Here is a 22,431-nt window from a genome sequence, read left to right on the forward strand (position 1 = left end):
AGAGAGAGTAAGGAGTGGAGAAAGAGAGAGTAAGGAGTGGAGAATGACAGAAAGAGAGAGTAAGGAGTGGAGAAAGAGGGTGCAGCTGTCTGCAGGCTCTTTACCTCTCTGTACTTCTCTAGTTAATGTGTGACCAAGTGAGCATGGGGAAATTTAGGTGTGTGTGTGTGTGTGTGTGTGTGTGTGTGTGTGTGTGTGTGTGTGTGTGTGTGTGTGTGAATATTGAATGAATCAAATGATTGATGGACCCATATATCTGTTTCTTCACCATTCTGTCTCTCTGTCTCTTAGTCTATGAAGTCCCTGTCCTCCTTCCTTCCTTGGATGATAAAAGACGAATGAAAACTCCTACTATGACAAAAAAGAACTCCTACAATAAAATATCACTCCACAATAACAATCGACAATTCATACTACTAATTTAAAACGCATATGGTAGAACCCAATCAATAGAGTTATGAGACACTGTAGACATTCATAGTAAAATTTTAAAAAATCCTGCTGGCCAGTACGGGTATCGAACCCGCGATCTTCGCGTTATTAGCACGACGCTCTAACCAACTGAGCGAACCGGCCTCAGATAATGCGTAATTTACGGATAAAAGTAGAAATAACTACACCGTACCAAATAAGAGCTCAAGACATTCTATAACAAATCCATCACCTATTGAGAAATAAACATGGAGAAAAGTCCCCTAAGCAAGCTGGTCCAGGATCTGTGTTCACAAACACACCCCACAGGGCTCCAGGACAGCAACACAATTCTGTGTGTGGATGAAGCTCTTAATTTGACATTGGGAAAAACACGAGATTAACTGCTACAAACAAAGACCCGCTAAAGCTAAAGAACACTCCGTAATGTTCACAACGACATAAACTTTGAACTCGCGAAAAGTGGGAGATGCGTTCAAGAAACACTGGCACATTTTATCATCGGACCCATTTTTCCGGCTGAATTTACAAATCCACCACTTATTGTGTATAGAAGAAGTTGCAATATACGCGATAAATTGGTCCATGCCAACTGCCAATCACAAAAGAAAACCAGCCAGGCTCTTTTACGCCCTCTTCCACATGGTAGCTATAAATGCAGAGGAGGCGCACAGTGCAACAACATGATGAAGTGTGAATATCTCTGCCACCCCACACACAGGAAAACGATCCCAAATAAATGACATTATTACGTGTTCCACCACCCATGTTATCTACATTATTATATGTCCATGTGGTCTCTGCTATCTCGGTAAAACATCTCGCTCTCTCAAACAGAGAATCAGTGAACATAAAAATTCAACCAGAAGAAACGACAGGGATTATCCAGGCGCAGTACATTTCAATGACCTGAAGCATGATATTTCTACCTTTAGATTTTGTGGCATAGAGAAAGTTAAGATATCAGACAGGGGAGGTGATATAAATAATACTCTGAGTTAAAGGGAATGTTTGGGGATTTTCACCCTCCAGACATTATTTCCTAAAGGTCGTAATGATGAAATGCCTGTGTATGTTATGTCGTGAATTTGAACGTGAATTATGCTCCTATTTAAGATCACTGATGTTTTTCGTACGATGTACCCAATGATTAATGAAGACTTGCTCGGTAGGTCTATATGTCCTCATTGTGGTTTTACAGATGTGTACGTCTGACGTCTTATTTACACACTTTATTTGAATATTTACGAAATGTATGTTGTATTTGGTAGCACGTATTAGTATTTCCTTCGCCTCCAACCCCTGTCGATGCGTGGAACGGATGTGGGCGGGGCTAGGTCTACACAAGGGTGTTAATTTAAATTTTTAAAAACTCACGAAAGCCATGAGATCGATAAGTAAAGCTTATTAAAGATCAATGATACTATCCTTCCTTTTCCCTGGAACTTCTTTGACTGTAATATTTACTGTAAAGTTGAATTGTTTAATTCCCTTTTGTATATTATCTACCTCACTGGCTTTGGCAATGTTAACATATGTTTCCCATGCCAATAAAGCCCCTTGAATTGAAATTGAATTGAGAGAGAGACAGAAAGAAAGAGAGAGAAAGAAACAGTGAAAGACAGAGAAAGATAGTAAGGAGTGGAGAAAGACAGAAAGAGAGAGTAAGGAGTGGAGAATGACAGAAAGAGAGAGTAAGGAGTGGAGAAAGACAGAAAGAGAGAGTAAGGAGTGGAGAAAGACAGAAAGAGAGAGTAAGGAGTGGAGAAAGACAGAAAGAGAGAGTAAGGAGTGGAGAAAGATAGAGTAAGGAGTGGAGAAAGAGGGAGTAAGGAGTAGAGAAAGACCGAAAGAGAGAGTAAGGAGTGGAGAAAGAGAGAGTAATGAGTGGAGAAAGACAGAAAGACAGAGTAAGGAGTGGAGAAAGAGAGAGTAAGGAGTAGAGAAAGACAGAAAGAGAGAGTAAGGAGAGGAGAAAGAGAGAGTAAGGAGTGGAGAAAGAGAGAGTAAGGAGTGGAGAAAGACAGAAAGAGAGAGTAAGGAGTGGAGAAAGAGAAAGTAAGGAGTGGAGAAAGACAGAAAGAGAGAGTAAGGAGTGGAGAAAGAGAGAGTAAGGAGTAGAGAAAGACAGAAAGAGAGAGTAAGGAGTGGAGAAAGAGAGAGTAAGGAGTGGAGAAAGAGAGAGTAAGGAGTGGAGAAAGACAGAAAGAGAGAGTAAGGAGTGGAGAAAGACAGAAAGAGAGAGTAAGGAGTGGAGAAAGAGAGAGTAAGGAGTGGAGAAAGAGAGAGTAATGAGTGGAGAAAGACAGAAAGACAGAGTAAGGAGTGGAGAAAGAGAGAGTAAGGAGTAGAGAAAGACAGAAAGAGAGAGTAAGGAGAGGAGAAAGAGAGAGTAAGGAGTGGAGAAAGAGAGAGTAAGGAGTGGAGAAAGACAGAAAGAGAGAGTAAGGAGTGGAGAAGGAGAAAGTAAGGAGTGGAGAAAGACAGAAAGAGAGAGTAAGGAGTGGAGAAAGAGAGAGTAAGGAGTAGAGAAAGACAGAAAGAGAGAGTAAGGAGTGGAGAAAGAGAGAGTAAGGAGTGGAGAAAGAGAGAGTAAGGAGTGGAGAAAGACAGAAAGAGAGAGTAAGGAGTGGAGAAAGACAGAAAGAGAGAGTAAGGAGTGGAGAAAGAGAGAGTAAGGAGTGGAGAAAGAGAGAGTAAGGAGAGGAGAAAGAGAGAGTAAGGAGTGGAGAAAGAGAGAGTAAGGAGTGGAGAAAGAGAGAGTAAGGAGTGGAGAAAGAGAGAGTAAGGAGAGGAGAAAGAGAGAGTAAGGAGTGGAGAAAGAGAGAGTAAGGAGTGGAGAAAGAGAGAGTAAGGAGAGGAGAAAGAGAGAGTAAGGAGTGGAGAAAGAGAGAGTAAGGAGTGGAGAAAGAGAGAGTAAGGAGTGGAGAAAGAGAGAGTAAGGAGTGGAGAAAGAGAGAGTAAGGAGTGGAGAAAGAGAGAGTAAGGAGTGGAGAAAGACAGAAAGAGAGAGTAAGGGGTGGAGTGTGTGTGTGTGTGTGTGTAAATAATGAATGAATCGAATGATTGATGGACCCGTCTATCTGTTTCTTCACCATTCTGTCTCTCTGTCTCTTAGTCCATGAAGTCCCTGTCCTCCTTCGTTCCTTGTATAATAAAAAACGAATGAAAACTCCTACAATTAAATGTCACTCCAAAACAACAGAACAATCGACAATTCATACTACTAATTTAAAATGCAAGTTGTAAACCCCAATCAATAGAGTTATGAGACACTGTAGACATACACATCAAAGTAAAAAGACAAACTTCTGGCCAGTACGGGTATCGAACCCGCGACCTTCGCGTTATTAGCACGACGCTCTAACCAACTGAGCTAACCGGCCTCAGATAATGCTCAATATACGTATAAAGGTGGAAATAATTACCCCGTACCAAATAAGAGCTCAAGATATTCCATAACTAACCCATCACCTATTGAGAAATAAACATGGAGAAGAGCCCCCTAAGCAAGCTGATCCCGGAGCTCTGTTCACAAAGTGGAGAAAGAGAGAGTAAGGAGTGGAGAAAGACAGAAAGAGAGAGTAAGGAGTGGATAAAGAGAGAGTAAGGAGTGGAGAAAGACAGAAAGAGAGAGTAAGGAGTGGAGAAAGAGAGAGTAAGGAGTGGAGAAAGAGAGAGTAAGGAGTGGAGAAAGACAGAAAGAGAGAGTAAGGAGTGGAGAAAGAGAGAGTAAGGAGTATAGAAAGACAGAAAGAGAGAGTAAGGAGTGGAGAAAGACAAAAAGAGAGAGTAAGGAGTGGAGAAAGAGGGAGTAAGGAGTAGAGAAAGACAGAAAGAGAGAGTAAGGAGTGGAGAAAGAGAGACTAATGAGTGGAGAAAGACAGAAAGACAGAGTAAGGAGTGGAGAAAGAGAGAGTAAGGAGTAGAGAAAGACAGAAAGAGAGAGTAAGGAGAGGAGAAAGAGAGAGTAAGGAGTGGAGAAAGAGAGAGTAAGGAGTGGAGAAAGACAGAAAGAGAGAGTAAGGAGTGGAGAAAGAGAAAGTAAGGAGTGGAGAAAGACAGAAAGAGAGAGTAAGGAGTGGAGAAAGAGAGAGTAAGGAGTAGAGAAAGACAGAAAGAGAGAGTAAGGAGTGGAGAATGACAGAAAGAGAGAGTAAGGAGTGGAGAAAGAGAGAGTAAGGAGTGGAGAATGACAGAAAGAGAGAGTAAGGAGTGGAGAAAGAGGGTGCAGCTGTCTGCAGGCTCTTTACCTCTGTACTTCTCTAGTTAATGTGTGACCAAGTGAGCATGGGGAAATTTAGGTGTGTGTGTGTGTGTGTGTGTGTGTGTGTGTGTGTGTGTGAATATTGAATGAATCAAATGATTGATGGACCCATATATCTGTTTCTTCACCATTCTGTCTCTCTGTCTCTTAGTCCATGAAGTCCCTGTCCTCCTTCCTTCCTTGGATGATAAAAGACGAATGAAAACTCCTACTATGACAAAAAAGAACTCCTACAATAAAATATCACTCCACAATAACAATCGACAATTCATACTACTAATTTAAAACGCATATGGTAGAACCCAATCAATAGAGTTATGAGACACTGTAGACATTCATAGTAAAATTTTAAAAAATCAAGCTGGCCATTTCGGGTATTGAACCAAAAACCTTCGCGTTATTAGCACGACGCTCTAACCAAATGAGCTAACCGGCCTCAGATAATGCTTAATTTACGGATAAAAGTAGAAATAACTACACCGTACCAAATAAGAGCTCAAGACATTCTATAACAAATCCATCACCTATTGAGAAATAAACATGGAGAAAAGTCCCCTAAGCAAGCTGGTCCAGGATCTCTGTTCACAAACACACCCCACAGGGCGTGAGGGAGTAAGGAGTAGAGAAAGACAGAAAGAGAGAGTAAGGAGAGGAGAAAGAGAGAGTAAGGAGTGGAGAAAGAGAGAGTAAGGAGTGGAGAAAGACAGAAAGAGAGAGTAAGGAGTGGAGAAAGAGAAAGTAAGGAGTGGAGAAAGACAGAAAGAGAGAGTAAGGAGTGGAGAAAGAGAGAGTAAGGAGTAGAGAAAGACAGAAAGAGAGAGTAAGAAGTGGAGAAAGAGAGAGTAAGGAGTGGAGAAAGAGAGAGTAAGGAGTGGAGAAAGACAGAAAGAGAGAGTAAGGAGTGGAGAAAGACAGAAAGAGAGAGTAAGGAGTGGAGAAAGAGAGAGTAAGGAGTGGAGAAAGAGAGAGTAAGGAGAGGAGAAAGAGAGAGTAAGGAGTGGAGAAAGAGAGAGTAAGGAGTGGAGAAAGAGAGAGTAAGGAGTGGAGAAAGAGAGAGTAAGGAGAGGAGAAAGAGAGTAAGGAGTGGAGAAAGAGAGAGTAAGGAGTGGAGAAAGAGAGAGTAAGGAGTGGAGAAAGAGAGAGTAAGGAGTGGAGAAAGAGAGAGTAAGGAGTGGAGAAAGAGAGAGTAAGGAGCTGAGAAAGAGAGAGTAAGGAGTGGAGAAAGACAGAAAGAGAGAGTAAGGGGTGGAGTGTGTGTGTGTGTGTGTGTAAATAATGAATGAATCGAATGATTGATGGACCCGTCTATCTGTTTCTTCACCATTCTGTCTCTCTGTCTCTTAGTCCAAGAAGTCCCTGTTCTCCTTCCTTCCTTGTATAATAAAAAACGAATGAAAACTCCTACAATTAAATGTCACTCCACAACAACAGAACAATCAACAATTCATACTACTAATTTAAAATGCAAGTTGTAAACCCCAATCAATAGAGTTATGAGACACTATAGACATACACATTAAAGTAAAAAGACAAACTTCTGGCCAGTACGGGTATCGAACCCGCGACCTTCGCGTTATTAGCACGACGCTCTAACCAACTGAGCTAACCGGCCTCAGATAATGCTCAATATACGTATAAAGGTGGAAATAACTACCCCGTACCAAATAAGAGCTCAAGATATTCCATAACTAACCCATCACCTATTGAGAAATAAACATGGAGAAGAGCCCCCTAAGCAAGCTGATCCCGGAGCTCTGTTCACAAAGTGGAGAAAGAGAGAGTAAGGAGTGGAGAAAGACAGAAAGACAGAGTAAGGAGTGGAGAAAGAGAGAGTAAGGAGTGGAGAAAGACAGAAAGAGAGAGTAAGGAGTGGAGAAAGAGAGAGTAAGGAGTGGAGAAAGAGAGAGTAAGGAGTGGAGAAAGACAGAAAGAGAGAGTAAGGAGTGGAGAAAGAGAGAGTAAGGAGTATAGAAAGACAGAAAGAGAGAGTAAGGAGTGGAGAAAAAACAAAAAGAGAGAGTAAGGAGTGGAGAAAGAGAGAAAGAGAGAGTAAGGGGTGGAGAAAGAGAGAGTAAGGAGTGGAGAAAGAGGGAGTAAGGAGTAGAGAAAGACAGAAAGAGAGAGTAAGGAGTGGAGAAAGAGAGAGTAATGAGTGGAGAAAGACAGAAAGAGAGAGTAAGGAGTGGAGAAAGACAGAAAGAGAGAGAAAGGAGTGGAGAAAGACAGAAAGAGAGAGTAAGGAGTGGAGAAAGAGAGAGTAAGGAGTGGAGAAAGAGAGAGTAAGGAGAGGGAAAACAGAGAGTAAGGAGAGGAGAAAGAGAGAGTAAGGAGTGGAGAAAGAGAGAGTAAGGAGTGGAGAAAGAGAGAGTAAGGAGTGGAGAAAGACAGAAAGAGAGAGTAAGGGGTGGAGAAAGAGAGAGTAAGGAGTGGAGAATGACAGAAAGAGAGAGTAAGGAGTGGAGAAAGAGAGAGTAAGGAGTGGAGAAAGACAGAAAGAGAGAGTAAGGAGTGGAGAAAGACAGAAAGAGAGAGTAAGGAGTGGAGAAAGACAGAAAGAGAGAGAAAGGAGTGGAGAAAGACAGAAAGAGAGAGTAAGGAGTGGAGAAAGAGAGAGTAAGGAGTGGACAAAGAGAGAGTAAGGAGTGGGGAAAGAGAGAGTAAGGAGAGGAGAAAGAGAGAGTAAGGAGTGGAGAAAGAGAGAGTAAGGAGTGGAGAAAGAGAGAGTAAGGAGTGGAGAAAGAGAGTAAGGAGTGGAGAAAGAGAGAGTAAGGAGAGGAGAAAGAGAGAGTAGGGAGTGGAGAAAGAGAGAGTAAGGAGTGGAGAAAGAGAGAGTAAGGAGTGGAGAAAGACAGAAAGAGAGAGTAAGGAGTGGAGAAAGAGAGAAAGAGGGAGTAAGGAGTGGAGAAAGAGAGAGTAAGGAGTGGAGAAAGAGAGAGTAAGGAGTGGAGAATGACAGAAAGAGAGAGTAAGGAGTGGAGAAAGAGAGAGTAAGGAGTGGAGAATGACAGAAAGAGAGAGTAAGGAGTGGAGAAAGAGGGTGCAGCTGTCTGCAGGCTCTTTACCTCTCTGTACTTCTCTAGTTAATGTGTGACCAAGTGAGCATGGGGAAATTTAGGTGTGTGTGTGTGTGTGTGTGTGTGTGTGTGTGTGTGTGTGTGTGTGTGTGTGTGAATATTGAATGAATCAAATGATTGATGGACCCATATATCTGTTTCTTCACCATTCTGTCTCTCTGTCTCTTAGTCTATGAAGTCCCTGTCCTCCTTCCTTCCTTGGATGATAAAAGACGAATGAAAACTCCTACTATGACAAAAAAGAACTCCTACAATAAAATATCACTCCACAATAACAATCGACAATTCATACTACTAATTTAAAACGCATATGGTAGAACCCAATCAATAGAGTTATGAGACACTGTAGACATTCATAGTAAAATTTAAAAAAATCCTGCTGGCCAGTACGGGTATCGAACCCGCGATCTTCGCGTTATTAGCACGACGCTCTAACCAACTGAGCGAACCGGCCTCAGATAATGCGTAATTTACGGATAAAAGTAGAAATAACTACACCGTACCAAATAAGAGCTCAAGACATTCTATAACAAATCCATCACCTATTGAGAAATAAACATGGAGAAAAGTCCCCTAAGCAAGCTGGTCCAGGATCTGTGTTCACAAACACACCCCACAGGGCACCAGGACAGCAACACAATTCTGTGTGTGGATGAAGCTCTTAATTTGACATTGGGAAAAACACGAGATTAACTGCTACAAACAAAGACCCGCTAAAGCTAAAGAACACTCCGTAATGTTCACAACGACATAAACTTTGAACTCGCGAAAAGTGGGAGATGCGTTCAAGAAACACTGGCACATTTTATCATCGGACCCATTTTTCCGGCTGAATTTACAAATCCACCACTTATTGTGTATAGAAGAAGTTGCAATATACGCGATAAATTGGTCCATGCCAACTGCCAATCACAAAAGAAAACCAGCCAGGCTCTTTTACGCCCTCTTCCACATGGTAGCTATAAATGCAGAGGAGGCGCACAGTGCAACAACATGATGAAGTGTGAATATCTCTGCCACCCCACACACAGGAAAACGATCCCAAATAAATGACATTATTACGTGTTCCACCACCCATGTTATCTACATTATTATATGTCCATGTGGTCTCTGCTATCTCGGTAAAACATCTCGCTCTCTCAAACAGAGAATCAGTGAACATAAAAATTCAACCAGAAGAAACGACAGGGATTATCCAGGCGCAGTACATTTCAATGACCTGAAGCATGATATTTCTACCTTTAGATTTTGTGGCATAGAGAAAGTTAAGATATCAGACAGGGGAGGTGATATAAATAATACTCTGAGTTAAAGGGAATGTTTGGGGATTTTCACCCTCCAGACATTATTTCCTAAAGGTCGTAATGATGAAATGCCTGTGTATGTTATGTCGTGAATTTGAACGTGAATTATGCTCCTATTTAAGATCACTGATGTTTTTCGTACGATGTACCCAATGATTAATGAAGACTTGCTCGGTAGGTCTATATGTCCTCATTGTGGTTTTACAGATGTGTACGTCTGACGTCTTATTTACACACTTTATTTGAATATTTACGAAATGTATGTTGTATTTGGTAGCACGTATTAGTATTTCCTTCGCCTCCAACCCCTGTCGATGCGTGGAACGGATGTGGGCGGGGCTAGGTCTACACAAGGGTGTTAATTTAAATTTTTAAAAACTCACGAAAGCCATGAGATCGATAAGTAAAGCTTATTAAAGATCAATGATACTATCCTTCCTTTTCCCTGGAACTTCTTTGACTGTAATATTTACTGTAAAGTTGAATTGTTTAATTCCCTTTTGTATATTATCTACCTCACTGGCTTTGGCAATGTTAACATATGTTTCCCATGCCAATAAAGCCCCTTGAATTGAAATTGAATTGAGAGAGAGACAGAAAGAAAGAGAGAGAAAGAAACAGTGAAAGACAGAGAAAGATAGTAAGGAGTGGAGAAAGACAGAAAGAGAGAGTAAGGAGTGGAGAATGACAGAAAGAGAGAGTAAGGAGTGGAGAAAGACAGAAAGAGAGAGTAAGGAGTGGAGAAAGACAGAAAGAGAGAGTAAGGAGTGGAGAAAGATAGAGTAAGGAGTGGAGAAAGAGGGAGTAAGGAGTAGAGAAAGACCGAAAGAGAGAGTAAGGAGTGGAGAAAGAGAGAGTAATGAGTGGAGAAAGACAGAAAGACAGAGTAAGGAGTGGAGAAAGAGAGAGTAAGGAGTAGAGAAAGACAGAAAGAGAGAGTAAGGAGAGGAGAAAGAGAGAGTAAGGAGTGGAGAAAGAGAGAGTAAGGAGTGGAGAAAGACAGAAAGAGAGAGTAAGGAGTGGAGAAAGAGAAAGTAAGGAGTGGAGAAAGACAGAAAGAGAGAGTAAGGAGTGGAGAAAGAGAGAGTAAGGAGTAGAGAAAGACAGAAAGAGAGAGTAAGGAGTGGAGAAAGAGAGAGTAAGGAGTGGAGAAAGAGAGAGTAAGGAGTGGAGAAAGACAGAAAGAGAGAGTAAGGAGTGGAGAAAGACAGAAAGAGAGAGTAAGGAGTGGAGAAAGAGAGAGTAAGGAGTGGAGAAAGAGAGAGTAATGAGTGGAGAAAGACAGAAAGACAGAGTAAGGAGTGGAGAAAGAGAGAGTAAGGAGTAGAGAAAGACAGAAAGAGAGAGTAAGGAGAGGAGAAAGAGAGAGTAAGGAGTGGAGAAAGAGAGAGTAAGGAGTGGAGAAAGACAGAAAGAGAGAGTAAGGAGTGGAGAAGGAGAAAGTAAGGAGTGGAGAAAGACAGAAAGAGAGAGTAAGGAGTGGAGAAAGAGAGAGTAAGGAGTAGAGAAAGACAGAAAGAGAGAGTAAGGAGTGGAGAAAGAGAGAGTAAGGAGTGGAGAAAGAGAGAGTAAGGAGTGGAGAAAGACAGAAAGAGAGAGTAAGGAGTGGAGAAAGACAGAAAGAGAGAGTAAGGAGTGGAGAAAGAGAGAGTAAGGAGTGGAGAAAGAGAGAGTAAGGAGAGGAGAAAGAGAGAGTAAGGAGTGGAGAAAGAGAGAGTAAGGAGTGGAGAAAGAGAGAGTAAGGAGTGGAGAAAGAGAGAGTAAGGAGAGGAGAAAGAGAGAGTAAGGAGTGGAGAAAGAGAGAGTAAGGAGTGGAGAAAGAGAGAGTAAGGAGAGGAGAAAGAGAGAGTAAGGAGTGGAGAAAGAGAGAGTAAGGAGTGGAGAAAGAGAGAGTAAGGAGTGGAGAAAGAGAGAGTAAGGAGTGGAGAAAGAGAGAGTAAGGAGTGGAGAAAGAGAGAGTAAGGAGTGGAGAAAGACAGAAAGAGAGAGTAAGGGGTGGAGTGTGTGTGTGTGTGTGTGTAAATAATGAATGAATCGAATGATTGATGGACCCGTCTATCTGTTTCTTCACCATTCTGTCTCTCTGTCTCTTAGTCCATGAAGTCCCTGTCCTCCTTCGTTCCTTGTATAATAAAAAACGAATGAAAACTCCTACAATTAAATGTCACTCCAAAACAACAGAACAATCGACAATTCATACTACTAATTTAAAATGCAAGTTGTAAACCCCAATCAATAGAGTTATGAGACACTGTAGACATACACATCAAAGTAAAAAGACAAACTTCTGGCCAGTACGGGTATCGAACCCGCGACCTTCGCGTTATTAGCACGACGCTCTAACCAACTGAGCTAACCGGCCTCAGATAATGCTCAATATACGTATAAAGGTGGAAATAATTACCCCGTACCAAATAAGAGCTCAAGATATTCCATAACTAACCCATCACCTATTGAGAAATAAACATGGAGAAGAGCCCCCTAAGCAAGCTGATCCCGGAGCTCTGTTCACAAAGTGGAGAAAGAGAGAGTAAGGAGTGGAGAAAGACAGAAAGAGAGAGTAAGGAGTGGATAAAGAGAGAGTAAGGAGTGGAGAAAGACAGAAAGAGAGAGTAAGGAGTGGAGAAAGAGAGAGTAAGGAGTGGAGAAAGAGAGAGTAAGGAGTGGAGAAAGACAGAAAGAGAGAGTAAGGAGTGGAGAAAGAGAGAGTAAGGAGTATAGAAAGACAGAAAGAGAGAGTAAGGAGTGGAGAAAGACAAAAAGAGAGAGTAAGGAGTGGAGAAAGAGGGAGTAAGGAGTAGAGAAAGACAGAAAGAGAGAGTAAGGAGTGGAGAAAGAGAGAGTAATGAGTGGAGAAAGACAGAAAGACAGAGTAAGGAGTGGAGAAAGAGAGAGTAAGGAGTAGAGAAAGACAGAAAGAGAGAGTAAGGAGAGGAGAAAGAGAGAGTAAGGAGTGGAGAAAGAGAGAGTAAGGAGTGGAGAAAGACAGAAAGAGAGAGTAAGGAGTGGAGAAAGAGAAAGTAAGGAGTGGAGAAAGACAGAAAGAGAGAGTAAGGAGTGGAGAAAGAGAGAGTAAGGAGTAGAGAAAGACAGAAAGAGAGAGTAAGGAGTGGAGAAAGAGAGAGTAAGGAGTGGAGAAAGAGAGAGTAAGGAGTGGAGAAAGACAGAAAGAGAGAGTAAGGAGTGGAGAAAGACAGAAAGAGAGAGTAAGGAGTGGAGAAAGAGAGAGTAAGGAGTGGAGAAAGAGAGAGTAAGGAGAGGAGAAAGAGAGAGTAAGGAGTGGAGAAAGAGAGAGTAAGGAGTGGAGAAAGAGAGAGTAAGGAGTGGAGAAAGAGAGAGTAAGGAGAGGAGAAAGAGAGTAAGGAGTGGAGAAAGAGAGAGTAAGGAGTGGAGAAAGAGAGAGTAAGGAGTGGAGAAAGAGAGAGTAAGGAGTGGAGAAAGAGAGAGTAAGGAGTGGAGAAAGAGAGAGTAAGGAGTGGAGAAAGAGAGTGTAAGGAGTGGAGAAAGAGAGAGTAAGGAGTGGAGAAAGACAGAAAGAGAGAGTAAGGGGTGGAGTGTGTGTGTGTGTGTGTAAATAATGAATGAATCGAATGATTGATGGACCCGTCTATCTGTTTCTTCACCATTCTGTCTCTCTGTCTCTTAGTCCATGAAGTCCCTGTCCTCCTTCGTTCCTTGTATAATAAAAAACGAATGAAAACTCCTACAATTAAATGTCACTCCACAACAACAGAACAATCGACAATTCATACTACTAATTTAAAATGCAAGTTGTAAACCCCAATCAATAGAGTTATGAGACACTGTAGACATACACATCAAAGTAAAAAGACAAACTTCTGGCCAGTACGGGTATCGAACCCGCGACCTTCGCGTTATTAGCACGACGCTCTAACCAACTGAGCTAACCGGCCTCAGATAATGCTCAATATACGTATAAAGGTGGAAATAATTACCCCGTACCAAATAAGAGCTCAAGATATTCCATAACTAACCCATCACCTATTGAGAAATAAACATGGAGAAGAGCCCCCTAAGCAAGCTGATCCCGGAGCTCTGTTCACAAAGTGGAGAAAGAGAGAGTAAGGAGTGGAGAAAGACAGAAAGAGAGAGTAAGGAGTGGAGAAAGAGAGAGTAAGGAGTGGAGAAAGACAGAAAGAGAGAGTAAGGAGTGGAGAAAGAGAGAGTACGGAGTGGAGAAAGAGAGAGTAAGGAGTGGAGAAAGACAGAAAGAGAGAGTAAGGAGTGGAGAAAGAGAGAGTAAGGAGTATAGAAAGACAGAAAGAGAGAGTAAGGAGTGGAGAAAGACAAAAAGAGAGAGTAAGGAGTGGAGAAAGAGAGAAAGAGAGAGTAAGGAGTGGAGAAAGAGGGAGTAAGGAGTAGAGAAAGACAGAAAGAGAGAGTAAGGAGTGGAGAAAGAGAGAGTAATGAGTGGAGAAAGACAGAAAGAGAGAGTAAGGAGTGGAGAAAGACAGAAAGAGAGAGAAAGGAGTGGAGAAAGACAGAAAGAGAGAGTGAGGAGTGGAGAAAGAGAGAGTAAGGAGTGGAGAAAGAGAGAGTAAGGAGTGGGGAAAGAGAGAGTAAGGAGAGGAGAAAGAGAGAGTAAGGAGTGGAGAAAGAGAGAGTAAGGAGTGGAGAAAGAGAGAGTAAGGAGTGGAGAAAGACAGAAAGAGAGAGTAAGGGGTGGAGAAAGAGAGAGTAAGGAGTGGAGAATGACAGAAAGAGAGAGTAAGGAGTGGAGAAAGAGAGAGTAAGGAGTGGAGAAAGACAGAAAGAGAGAGTAAGGAGTGGAGAAAGACAGAAAGAGAGAGTAAGGAGTGGAGAAAGACAGAAAGAGAGAGAAAGGAGTGGAGAAAGACAGAAAGAGAGAGTAAGGAGTGGAGAAAGAGAGAGTAAGGAGTGGAGAAAGAGAGAGTAAGGAGTGGGGAAAGAGAGAGTAAGGAGAGGAGAAAGAGAGAGTAAGGAGTGGAGAAAGAGAGAGTAAGGAGTGGAGAAAGAGAGAGTAAGGAGTGGAGAAAGAGAGTAAGGAGTGGAGAAAGAGAGAGTAAGGAGAGGAGAAAGAGAGAGTAAGGAGTGGAGAAAGAGAGAGTAGGGAGTGGAGAAAGAGAGAGTAAGGAGTGGAGAAAGAGAGAGTAAGGAGTGGAGAAAGAGAGAGTAAGGAGTGGAGAAAGACAGAAAGAGAGAGTAAGGAGTGGAGAAAGAGAGAAAGAGAGAGTAAGGAGTGGAGAAAGAGAGAGTAAGGAGTGGAGAAAGAGAGAGTAAGGAGTGGAGAATGACAGAAAGAGAGAGTAAGGAGTGGAGAAAGAGAGAGTAAGGAGTGGAGAATGACAGAAAGAGAGAGTAAGGAGTGGAGAAAGAGGGTGCAGCTGTCTGCAGGCTCTTTACCTCTCTGTACTTCTCTAGTTAATGTGTGACCAAGTGAGCATGGGGAAATTTAGGTGTGTGTGTGTGTGTGTGTGTGTGTGAATATTGAATGAATCAAATGATTGATGGACCCATATATCTGTTTCTTCACCATTCTGTCTCTCTGTCTCTTAGTCCATGAAGTCCCTGTCCTCCTTCCTTCCTTGGATGATAAAAGACGAATGAAAACTCCTACTATGACAAAAAAGAACTCCTACAATAAAATATCACTCCACAATAACAATCGACAATTCATACTACTAATTTAAAACGCATATGGTAGAACCCAATCAATAGAGTTATGAGACACTGTAGACATTCATAGTAAAATTTTAAAAAATCCTGCTGGCCAGTACGGGTATCGAACCCGCAACCTTCGCGTTATTAGCACGACGCTCTAACCAACTGAGCTAACCGGCCTAAGATAATGCTCAATATACGTATAAAGGTGGAAATAATTACCCCGTACCAAATAAGAGCTCAAGATATTCCATAACTAACCCATCACCTATTGAGAAATAAACATGGAGAAGAGCCCCCTAAGCAAGCTGATCCCGGAGCTCTGTTCACAAAGTGGAGAAAGAGAGAGTAAGGAGTGGAGAAAGACAGAAAGAGAGAGTAAGGAGTGGAGAAAGAGAGAGTAAGGAGTGGAGAAAGACAGAAAGAGAGAGTAAGGAGTGGAGAAAGAGAGTAGGAGTGGAGAAAGAGAGAGTAAGGAGAGGAGAAAGAGAGAGTAAGGAGTGGAGAAAGAGAGAGTAGGGAGTGGAGAAAGAGAGAGTAAGGAGTGGAGAAAGAGAGAGTAAGGAGTGGAGAAAGAGAGAGTAAGGAGTGGAGAAAGACAGAAAGAGAGAGTAAGGAGTGGAGAAAGAGAGTAAGGAGTGGAGAAAGAGAGAGTAAGGAGAGGAGAAAGAGAGAGTAAGGAGTGGAGAAAGAGAGAGTAGGGAGTGGAGAAAGAGAGAGTAAGGAGTGGAGAAAGAGAGAGTAAGGAGTGGAGAAAGAGAGAGTAAGGAGTGGAGAAAGAGAGAGTAAGGAGTGGAGAAAGACAGAAAGAGAGAGTAAGGAGTGGAGAAAGAGAGAGTAAGGAGTGGAGAATGACAGAAAGAGAGAGTAAGGAGTGGAGAATGACAGAAAGAGAGAGTAAGGAGTGGAGAATGACAGAAAGAGAGAGTAAGGAGTGGAGAATGACAGAAAGAGAGAGTAAGGAGTGGAGAAAGAGGGTGCAGCTGTCTGCAGGCTCTTTACCTCTCTGTACTTCTCTAGTTAATGTGTGACCAAGTGAGCATGGGGAAATTTAGGTGTGTGTGTGTGTGTGTGTGTGTGTGTGTGTGTGTGTGTGAATATTGAATGAATCAAATGATTGATGGACCCATATATCTGTTTCTTCACCATTCTGTCTCTCTGTCTCTTAGTCCATGAAGTCCCTGTCCTCCTTCCTTCCTTGGATGATAAAAGACGAATGAAAACTCCTACTATGACAAAAAAGAACTCCTACAATAAAATATCACTCCACAATAACAATCGACAATTCATACTACTAATTTAAAACGCATATGGTAGAACCCAATCAATAGAGTTATGAGACACTGTAGACATTCATAGTAAAATTTTAAAAAATCCTGCTGGCCAGTACGGGTATCGAACCCGCGACCTTCGCGTTATTAGCACGACGCTCTAACCAACTGAGCTAACCAGCCTCAGATAATGCTTAAGTTACGGATAAAAGTAGAAATAACTACACCGTACCAAATAAGAGCTCAAGACATTCCATAACTAACCCATCACCTATTGAGAAATAAACATGGAGAAGAGCCCCCTAAGCAAGCTGATCCCGGAGCTCTGTTCACAAAGTGGAGAAAGAGAGAGTAAGGAGTGGAGAAAGACAGAAAGAGAGAGTAAGGAGTGGAGAAAGAGAGAGTAAGGAGTGGAGAAAGACAGAAAGAGAGAGTAAGGAGTGGAGAAAGAGAGAGTAAGGAGTGGAGAAAGAGAGAGTAAGGAGTGGAGAAAGACAGAAAGAGAGAGTAAGGAGTATAGAAAGAGAGAGTAAGGAGTATAGAAAGACAGAAAGAGAGAGTAAGGAGTGGAGAAAGACAGAGAGAGAGAGTTAGGAGTGGAGAAAGACAAAAAGAGAGAGTAAGGAGTGGAGAAAGAGAGAAAGAGAGAGTAAGGGGTGGAGAAAGAGAGAGTAAGGAGTGGAGAAAGAGGGAGTAAGGAGTAGAGAAAGACAGAAAGAGAGAGTAAGGAGTGGAGAAAGAGAGAGTAATGAGTGGAGAAAGACAGAAAGAGAGAGTAAGGAGTGGAGAAAGACAGAAAGAGAGAGAAAGGAGTGGAGAAAGACAGAAAGCGAGAGTAAGGAGTGGAGAAAGAGAGAGTAAGGAGTGGAGAAAGAGAGAGTAAGGAGTGGGGAAAGAGAGAGTAAGGAGAGGAGAAAGAGAGAGTAAGGAGTGGAGAAAGAGAGAGTAAGGAGTGGAGAAAGAGAGAGTAAGGAGTGGAGAAAGACAGAAAGAGAGAGTAAGGGGTGGAGAAAGAGAGAGTAAGGAGTGGAGAATGACAGAAAGAGAGAGTAAGGAGTGGAGAAAGAGAGAGTAAGGAGTGGAGAAAGACAGAAAGAGAGAGTAAGGAGTGGAGAAAGACAGAAAGAGAGAGTAAGGAGTGGAGGAAGACAGAAAGAGAGAGAAAGGAGTGGAGAAAGACAGAAAGCGAGAGTAAGGAGTGGAGAAAGAGAGAGTAAGGAGTGGAGAAAGAGAGAGTAAGGAGTGGGGAAAGAGAGAGTAAGGAGAGGACAAAGAGAGAGTAAGGAGTGGAGAAAGAGAGAGTAAGGAGTGGAGAAAGAGAGAGTAAGGAGTGGAGAAAGACAGAAAGAGAGAGTAAGGAGTGGAGAAAGAGAGAGTAAGGAGTGGAGAAAGACAGAAAGAGAGAGTAAGGAGTGGAGAAAGAGAGAGTAAGGAGTGGAGAAAGAGAGAGTAAGGAGTGGAGAAAGACAGAAAGAGAGAGTAAGGAGTATAGAAAGAGAGAGTAAGGAGTATAGAAAGACAGAAAGAGAGAGTAAGGAGTGGAGAAAGACAGAGAGAGAGAGTTAGGAGTGGAGAAAGACAAAAAGAGAGAGTAAGGAGTGGAGAAAGAGAGAAAGAGAGAGTAAGGGGTGGAGAAAGAGAGAGTAAGGAGTGGAGAAAGAGGGAGTAAGGAGTAGAGAAAGACAGAAAGAGAGAGTAAGGAGTGGAGAAAGAGAGAGTAATGAGTGGAGAAAGACAGAAAGAGAGAGTAAGGAGTGGAGAAAGACAGAAAGAGAGAGAAAGGAGTGGAGAAAGACAGAAAGCGAGAGTAAGGAGTGGAGAAAGAGAGAGTAAGGAGTGGAGAAAGAGAGAGTAAGGAGTGGGGAAAGAGAGAGTAAGGAGAGGAGAAAGAGAGAGTAAGGAGTGGAGAAAGAGAGAGTAAGGAGTGGAGAAAGAGAGAGTAAGGAGTGGAGAAAGACAGAAAGAGAGAGTAAGGGGTGGAGAAAGAGAGAGTAAGGAGTGGAGAATGACAGAAAGAGAGAGTAAGGAGTGGAGAAAGAGAGAGTAAGGAGTGGAGAAAGACAGAAAGAGAGAGTAAGGAGTGGAGAAAGACAGAAAGAGAGAGTAAGGAGTGGAGGAAGACAGAAAGAGAGAGAAAGGAGTGGAGAAAGACAGAAAGCGAGAGTAAGGAGTGGAGAAAGAGAGAGTAAGGAGTGGAGAAAGAGAGAGTAAGGAGTGGGGAAAGAGAGAGTAAGGAGAGGAGAAAGAGAGAGTAAGGAGTGGAGAAAGACAGAAAGAGAGAGTAAGGGGTGGAGAAAGAGAGAGTAAGGAGTGGAGAATGACAGAAAGAGAGAGTAAGGATTGGAGAAAGAGAGAGTAAGGAGTGGAGAAAGAGAGAGTAAGGAGTGGGGAAAGAGAGAGTAAGGAGAGGAGAAAGAGAGAGTAAGGAGTGGAGAAAGAGAGAGTAAGGAGTGGAGAAAGAGAGAGTAAGGAGTGGAGAAAGAGAGTAAGGAGTGGAGAAAGAGAGAGTAAGGAGAGGAGAAAGAGAGAGTAAGGAGTGGAGAAAGAGAGAGTAGGGAGTGGAGAAAGAGAGAGTAAGGAGTGGAGAGAGAGAGTAAGGAGTGGAGAAAGAGAGAGTAAGGAGTGGAGAAAGAGAGAGTAAGGAGTGGAGAAAGACAGAAAGAGAGAGTAAGGAGTGGAGAAAGAGAGAAAGAGAGAGTAAGGAGTGGAGAAAGAGAGAGTAAGGAGTGGAGAAAGAGAGAGTAAGGAGTGGAGAATGACAGAAAGAGAGAGTAAGGAGTGGAGAAAGAGAGAGTAAGGAGTGGAGAATGACAGAAAGAGAGAGTAAGGAGTGGAGAAAGAGGGTGCAGCTGTCTGCAGGCTCTTTACCTCTCTGTACTTCTCTAGTTAATGTGTGACCAAGTGAGCATGGGGAAATTTAGGTGTGTGTGTGTGTGTGTGTGTGTGTGTGTGTGTGTGTGTGTGTGAATATTGAATGAATCAAATGATTGATGGACCCATATATCTGTTTCTTCACCATTCTGTCTCTCTGTCTCTTAGTCCATGAAGTCCCTGTCCTCCTTCCTTCCTTGGATGATAAAAGACGAATGAAAACTCCTACTATGACAAAAAAGAACTCCTACAATAAAATATCACTCCACAATAACAATCGACAATTCATACTACTAATTTAAAACGCATATGGTAGAACCCAATCAATAGAGTTATGAGACACTGTAGACATTCATAGTAAAATTTTAAAAAATCCTGCTGGCCAGTACGGGTATCGAACCCGCGACCTTCGCGTTATTAGCACGACGCTCTAACCAACTGAGCTAACCGGCCTGAGATAATGATCAATCTACGGAACGGGGATACACCCATATATGGGTCTGGAGGTGGTCGCTTATCTACAATGTCTACGTTCTACCAATAGAGGGCAGAGAACGTAAACAAATCCAGCTCAGTTCCAAGGACTCCCTTCTACACTGTCAATGATCAACACTATGGCTGTTGGGAACCCTGTACATTAGTGAGGGCTGTTGGGGCTCTGTACATTAGTGAGGGCTGTTGTGGCTCTGTACATTAGTGAGGGCTGTTGGGGCCCTGTACATTAGTGAGGGCTGTTGGGGCCCTGTACATTAGTGAGGGCTGTTGGGGCTCTGTACATTAGTGAGGGCTGTTGTGGCTCTGTACATTAGTGAGGGCTGTTGGAACCCTGTACATTAGTGAGGGCTGTTGGGGCCCTATTTCAACTCCAGATGACATAACCTAGCTAGCAGAGACAGCATGCTAACTATGAAAGTATCGATCCAGCAACAATGTCGAGGTCAAAAAAGAAAGGAACTATGTTAAACCAAGCTGACTTCGTAAGATAAGTCAACTCGGACGGAAATAATGAACAGGCTGAACGTACATTTCTGTGACTATCTAGATAACTTTAGCTTGTCATTCCTGTTTACAGAGTGTTAGTCCCCACGAGAGCAAATGCTATTTATATGGGGTTTAGGGTTAAAGTTAGAATTAGGTTTAGGAGCTAGGGTTAGGTTTAACCAACTGAGCTAACCGGCCTCAAATTATGCTTAATTTACGGATAAAAGTAGAAATAACTACACCGTACCAAATAAGAGCTCAAGACATTCTATAACATATCCATCACCTATTGAGAAATAAACATGGAGAAAAGTCCCCTAAGCAAGCTGGTCCAGGATCTCTGTTCACAAACACACCCCACAGGGCTCCAGGACAGCAACACAATGATGTGTGTGGATGAAGGTCTTAATTTGACATTGGGAAAAACACGAGATGAACTGCTACAAACAAAGACCCGCTAAAGCTAAAGAACACTCCGTAATGTTCACAACGACATAAACTTTGAACTCGCGAAAAGTGGGAGATGCGTTCAAGAAACACTGGCACATTTTATCATCGGACCCATTTTTTCCGGCTGAATTTACAAATCCACCACTTATTGAGTATAGAAGAGGTCGCAATATACGCGATAAATTGGTCCATGCCAACTGCCAATCACAAAAGAAAACCAGCCAGGCTCTTTTACGCCCTCTTCCACATGGTAGCTATAAATGCAGAGGAGGCGCACAGTGCAACAACATGATAAAGTGTGAATATCTCTGCCACCCACACACAGGAAAACGATCCCAAATAAATGACATTATTACGTGTTCCACCACCCATGTTATCTACATTATTATATGTCCATGTGGTCTCTGCTATCTCGGTAAAACATCTCGCTCTCTCAAACAGAGAATCAGTGAACATAAAAATTCAACCAGAAGAAACGACAGGGATGATCCAGGCGCAGTACATTTTAATGACCTGAAGCATGATATTTCTACCTTTAGATTTTGTGGCATAGAGAAAGTTAAGATATCAGACAGGGGAGGTGATATAAATAATACTCTGAGTTAAAGGAAATGTTTGGGGATTTTCACCCTCCAGACATTATTTCCTAAAGGTCGTAATGATGAAATGCCTGTGTATGTTATGTGGTGAATTTGAACGTGAATTATGCTCCTATTTAAAATCACTCTGATGTTTTTCGTACGATGTACCCAATGATTAATGATAACTTGCTCGGTAGGTCTATATGTCCTCATTGTGGTTTTACAGACGTGTTTAATACGTCTTATTTACACACTTTATTTGACTATTTATGAAATGTATGTTGCATTTGGTAGCACATATTAGTATTTCCTTCGCCTCCAACCCCTTTCGATACGTGGAACGGATGTGGGCGGGGCTAGGTCTACACAAGGGTGCTAATTCAACAAAAATTAAACTCACGAATTCTTGAGATCAATACGTAAAGCTTATTAAAGATCAATGATACTATCCTTCCTTTTCCCTGGAACTTCTTTGACTGTAATATTTACTGTAAAGTTGAATTGTTTAATTCCCTTGTGTATATTATCTACCTCACTTGCTTTGGCAATGTTAACATATGTTTCCCATGCCAATAAAGCCCCTTGAATTGAAATTGAATTGAGAGAGAGACAGAAAGAAAGAGAGAGAAAGAAACAGTGAAAGACAGAGAAAGATAGTAAGGAGTGGAGAAAGACACAAAGAGAGAGTAAGGAGTGGAGAAAGAGAGAGTAAGGAGTGGAGAAAGAGGGAGTAAGGAGTAGAGAAAGACAGAAAGAGAGAGTAAGGAGTAGAGAAAGAGAGAGTAATGAGTGGAGAAAGACAGAAAGACAGAGTAAGGAGTGGAGAAAGAGAGAGTAAGGAGTAGAGAAAGACAGAAAGAGAGAGAAAGGAGTGGAGAAAGAGAGAGTAAGGAGTGGAGAAAGAGAGAGTAAGGAGTGGAGAAAGACAGAAAGAGAGAGTAAGGAGTGGAGAAAGAGAAAGTAAGGAGTGGAGAAAGACAGAAAGAGAGAGTAAGGAGTGGAGAAAGAGAGAGTAAGGAGTGGAGAAAGACAGAAAGAGAGAGTAAGGAGTGGAGAAAGACAGAAAGAGAGAGTAAAGAGTGGAGAAAGAGAGAGTAAGGAGTGGAGAAAGACAGAAAGAGAGAGTAAGGAGTGGAGAAAGAGAGAGTAGGGAGTGGAGAAAGACAGAAAGAGAGAGTAAGGAGTGGAGAAAGACAGAAAGAGAGAGTAAGGAGTGGAGAAAGAGAAAGTAAGGAGTGGAGAAAGACAGAAAGAGAGAGTAAGGAGTGGAGAAAGAGAGAGTAAGGAGTGGAGAAAGACAGAAAGAGAGAGTAAGGAGTGGAGAAAGACAGAAAGAGAGAGTAAGGAGTGGAGAAAGAGAGAGTAAGGAGTGGAGAAAGACAGAAAGAGAGAGTAAGGAGTGGAGAAAGAGAGAGTAAGGAGTGGAGAAAGACAGAAAGAGAGAGTAAGGAGTGGAGAAAGACAGAAAGAGAGAGTAAGGAGTGGAGAAAGAGAGTAAGGAGTGGAGAAAGAGAGAGTAAGGAGAGGAGAAAGAGAGAGTAAGGAGAGGAGAAAGAG

General features: G+C 42.3%; 9 non-coding genes across 9 annotated transcripts; all 9 read right to left on the minus strand.

Annotated features, from left to right (window-relative positions):
* Positions 1 to 502: 502 nt before the first annotated feature.
* Positions 503 to 576, minus strand: trnai-aau (transfer RNA isoleucine (anticodon AAU)). The gene has a single exon. It is a non-coding gene; the product is annotated as a tRNA-Ile (tRNA).
* Positions 577 to 3,744: 3,168 nt separating this feature from the next.
* On the minus strand, positions 3,745 to 3,818 carry trnai-aau (transfer RNA isoleucine (anticodon AAU)). Its single transcript has one exon. It is a non-coding gene; the product is annotated as a tRNA-Ile (tRNA).
* A 2,419-nt stretch (positions 3,819 to 6,237) lies between these two features.
* On the minus strand, positions 6,238 to 6,311 carry trnai-aau (transfer RNA isoleucine (anticodon AAU)). The gene has a single exon. It is a non-coding gene; the product is annotated as a tRNA-Ile (tRNA).
* Positions 6,312 to 8,153: 1,842 nt separating this feature from the next.
* Positions 8,154 to 8,227, minus strand: trnai-aau (transfer RNA isoleucine (anticodon AAU)). The gene has a single exon. It is a non-coding gene; the product is annotated as a tRNA-Ile (tRNA).
* A 3,138-nt stretch (positions 8,228 to 11,365) lies between these two features.
* trnai-aau (transfer RNA isoleucine (anticodon AAU)) lies at positions 11,366 to 11,439 on the minus strand. The gene has a single exon. It is a non-coding gene; the product is annotated as a tRNA-Ile (tRNA).
* Positions 11,440 to 12,917: 1,478 nt separating this feature from the next.
* Positions 12,918 to 12,991, minus strand: trnai-aau (transfer RNA isoleucine (anticodon AAU)). The gene has a single exon. It is a non-coding gene; the product is annotated as a tRNA-Ile (tRNA).
* A 1,835-nt stretch (positions 12,992 to 14,826) lies between these two features.
* Positions 14,827 to 14,900, minus strand: trnai-aau (transfer RNA isoleucine (anticodon AAU)). Its single transcript has one exon. It is a non-coding gene; the product is annotated as a tRNA-Ile (tRNA).
* Positions 14,901 to 16,100: 1,200 nt separating this feature from the next.
* On the minus strand, positions 16,101 to 16,174 carry trnai-aau (transfer RNA isoleucine (anticodon AAU)). Its single transcript has one exon. It is a non-coding gene; the product is annotated as a tRNA-Ile (tRNA).
* Positions 16,175 to 19,241: 3,067 nt separating this feature from the next.
* trnai-aau (transfer RNA isoleucine (anticodon AAU)) lies at positions 19,242 to 19,315 on the minus strand. The gene has a single exon. It is a non-coding gene; the product is annotated as a tRNA-Ile (tRNA).
* Between the last annotated feature and the right edge of the window lie 3,116 nt (positions 19,316 to 22,431).

This window comes from Oncorhynchus mykiss, chromosome 10 (assembly GCF_057628025.1).
Source record: "Oncorhynchus mykiss isolate SJ-2025 chromosome 10, ASM5762802v1, whole genome shotgun sequence".
Lineage (NCBI taxonomy): Eukaryota > Metazoa > Chordata > Actinopteri > Salmoniformes > Salmonidae > Oncorhynchus > Oncorhynchus mykiss.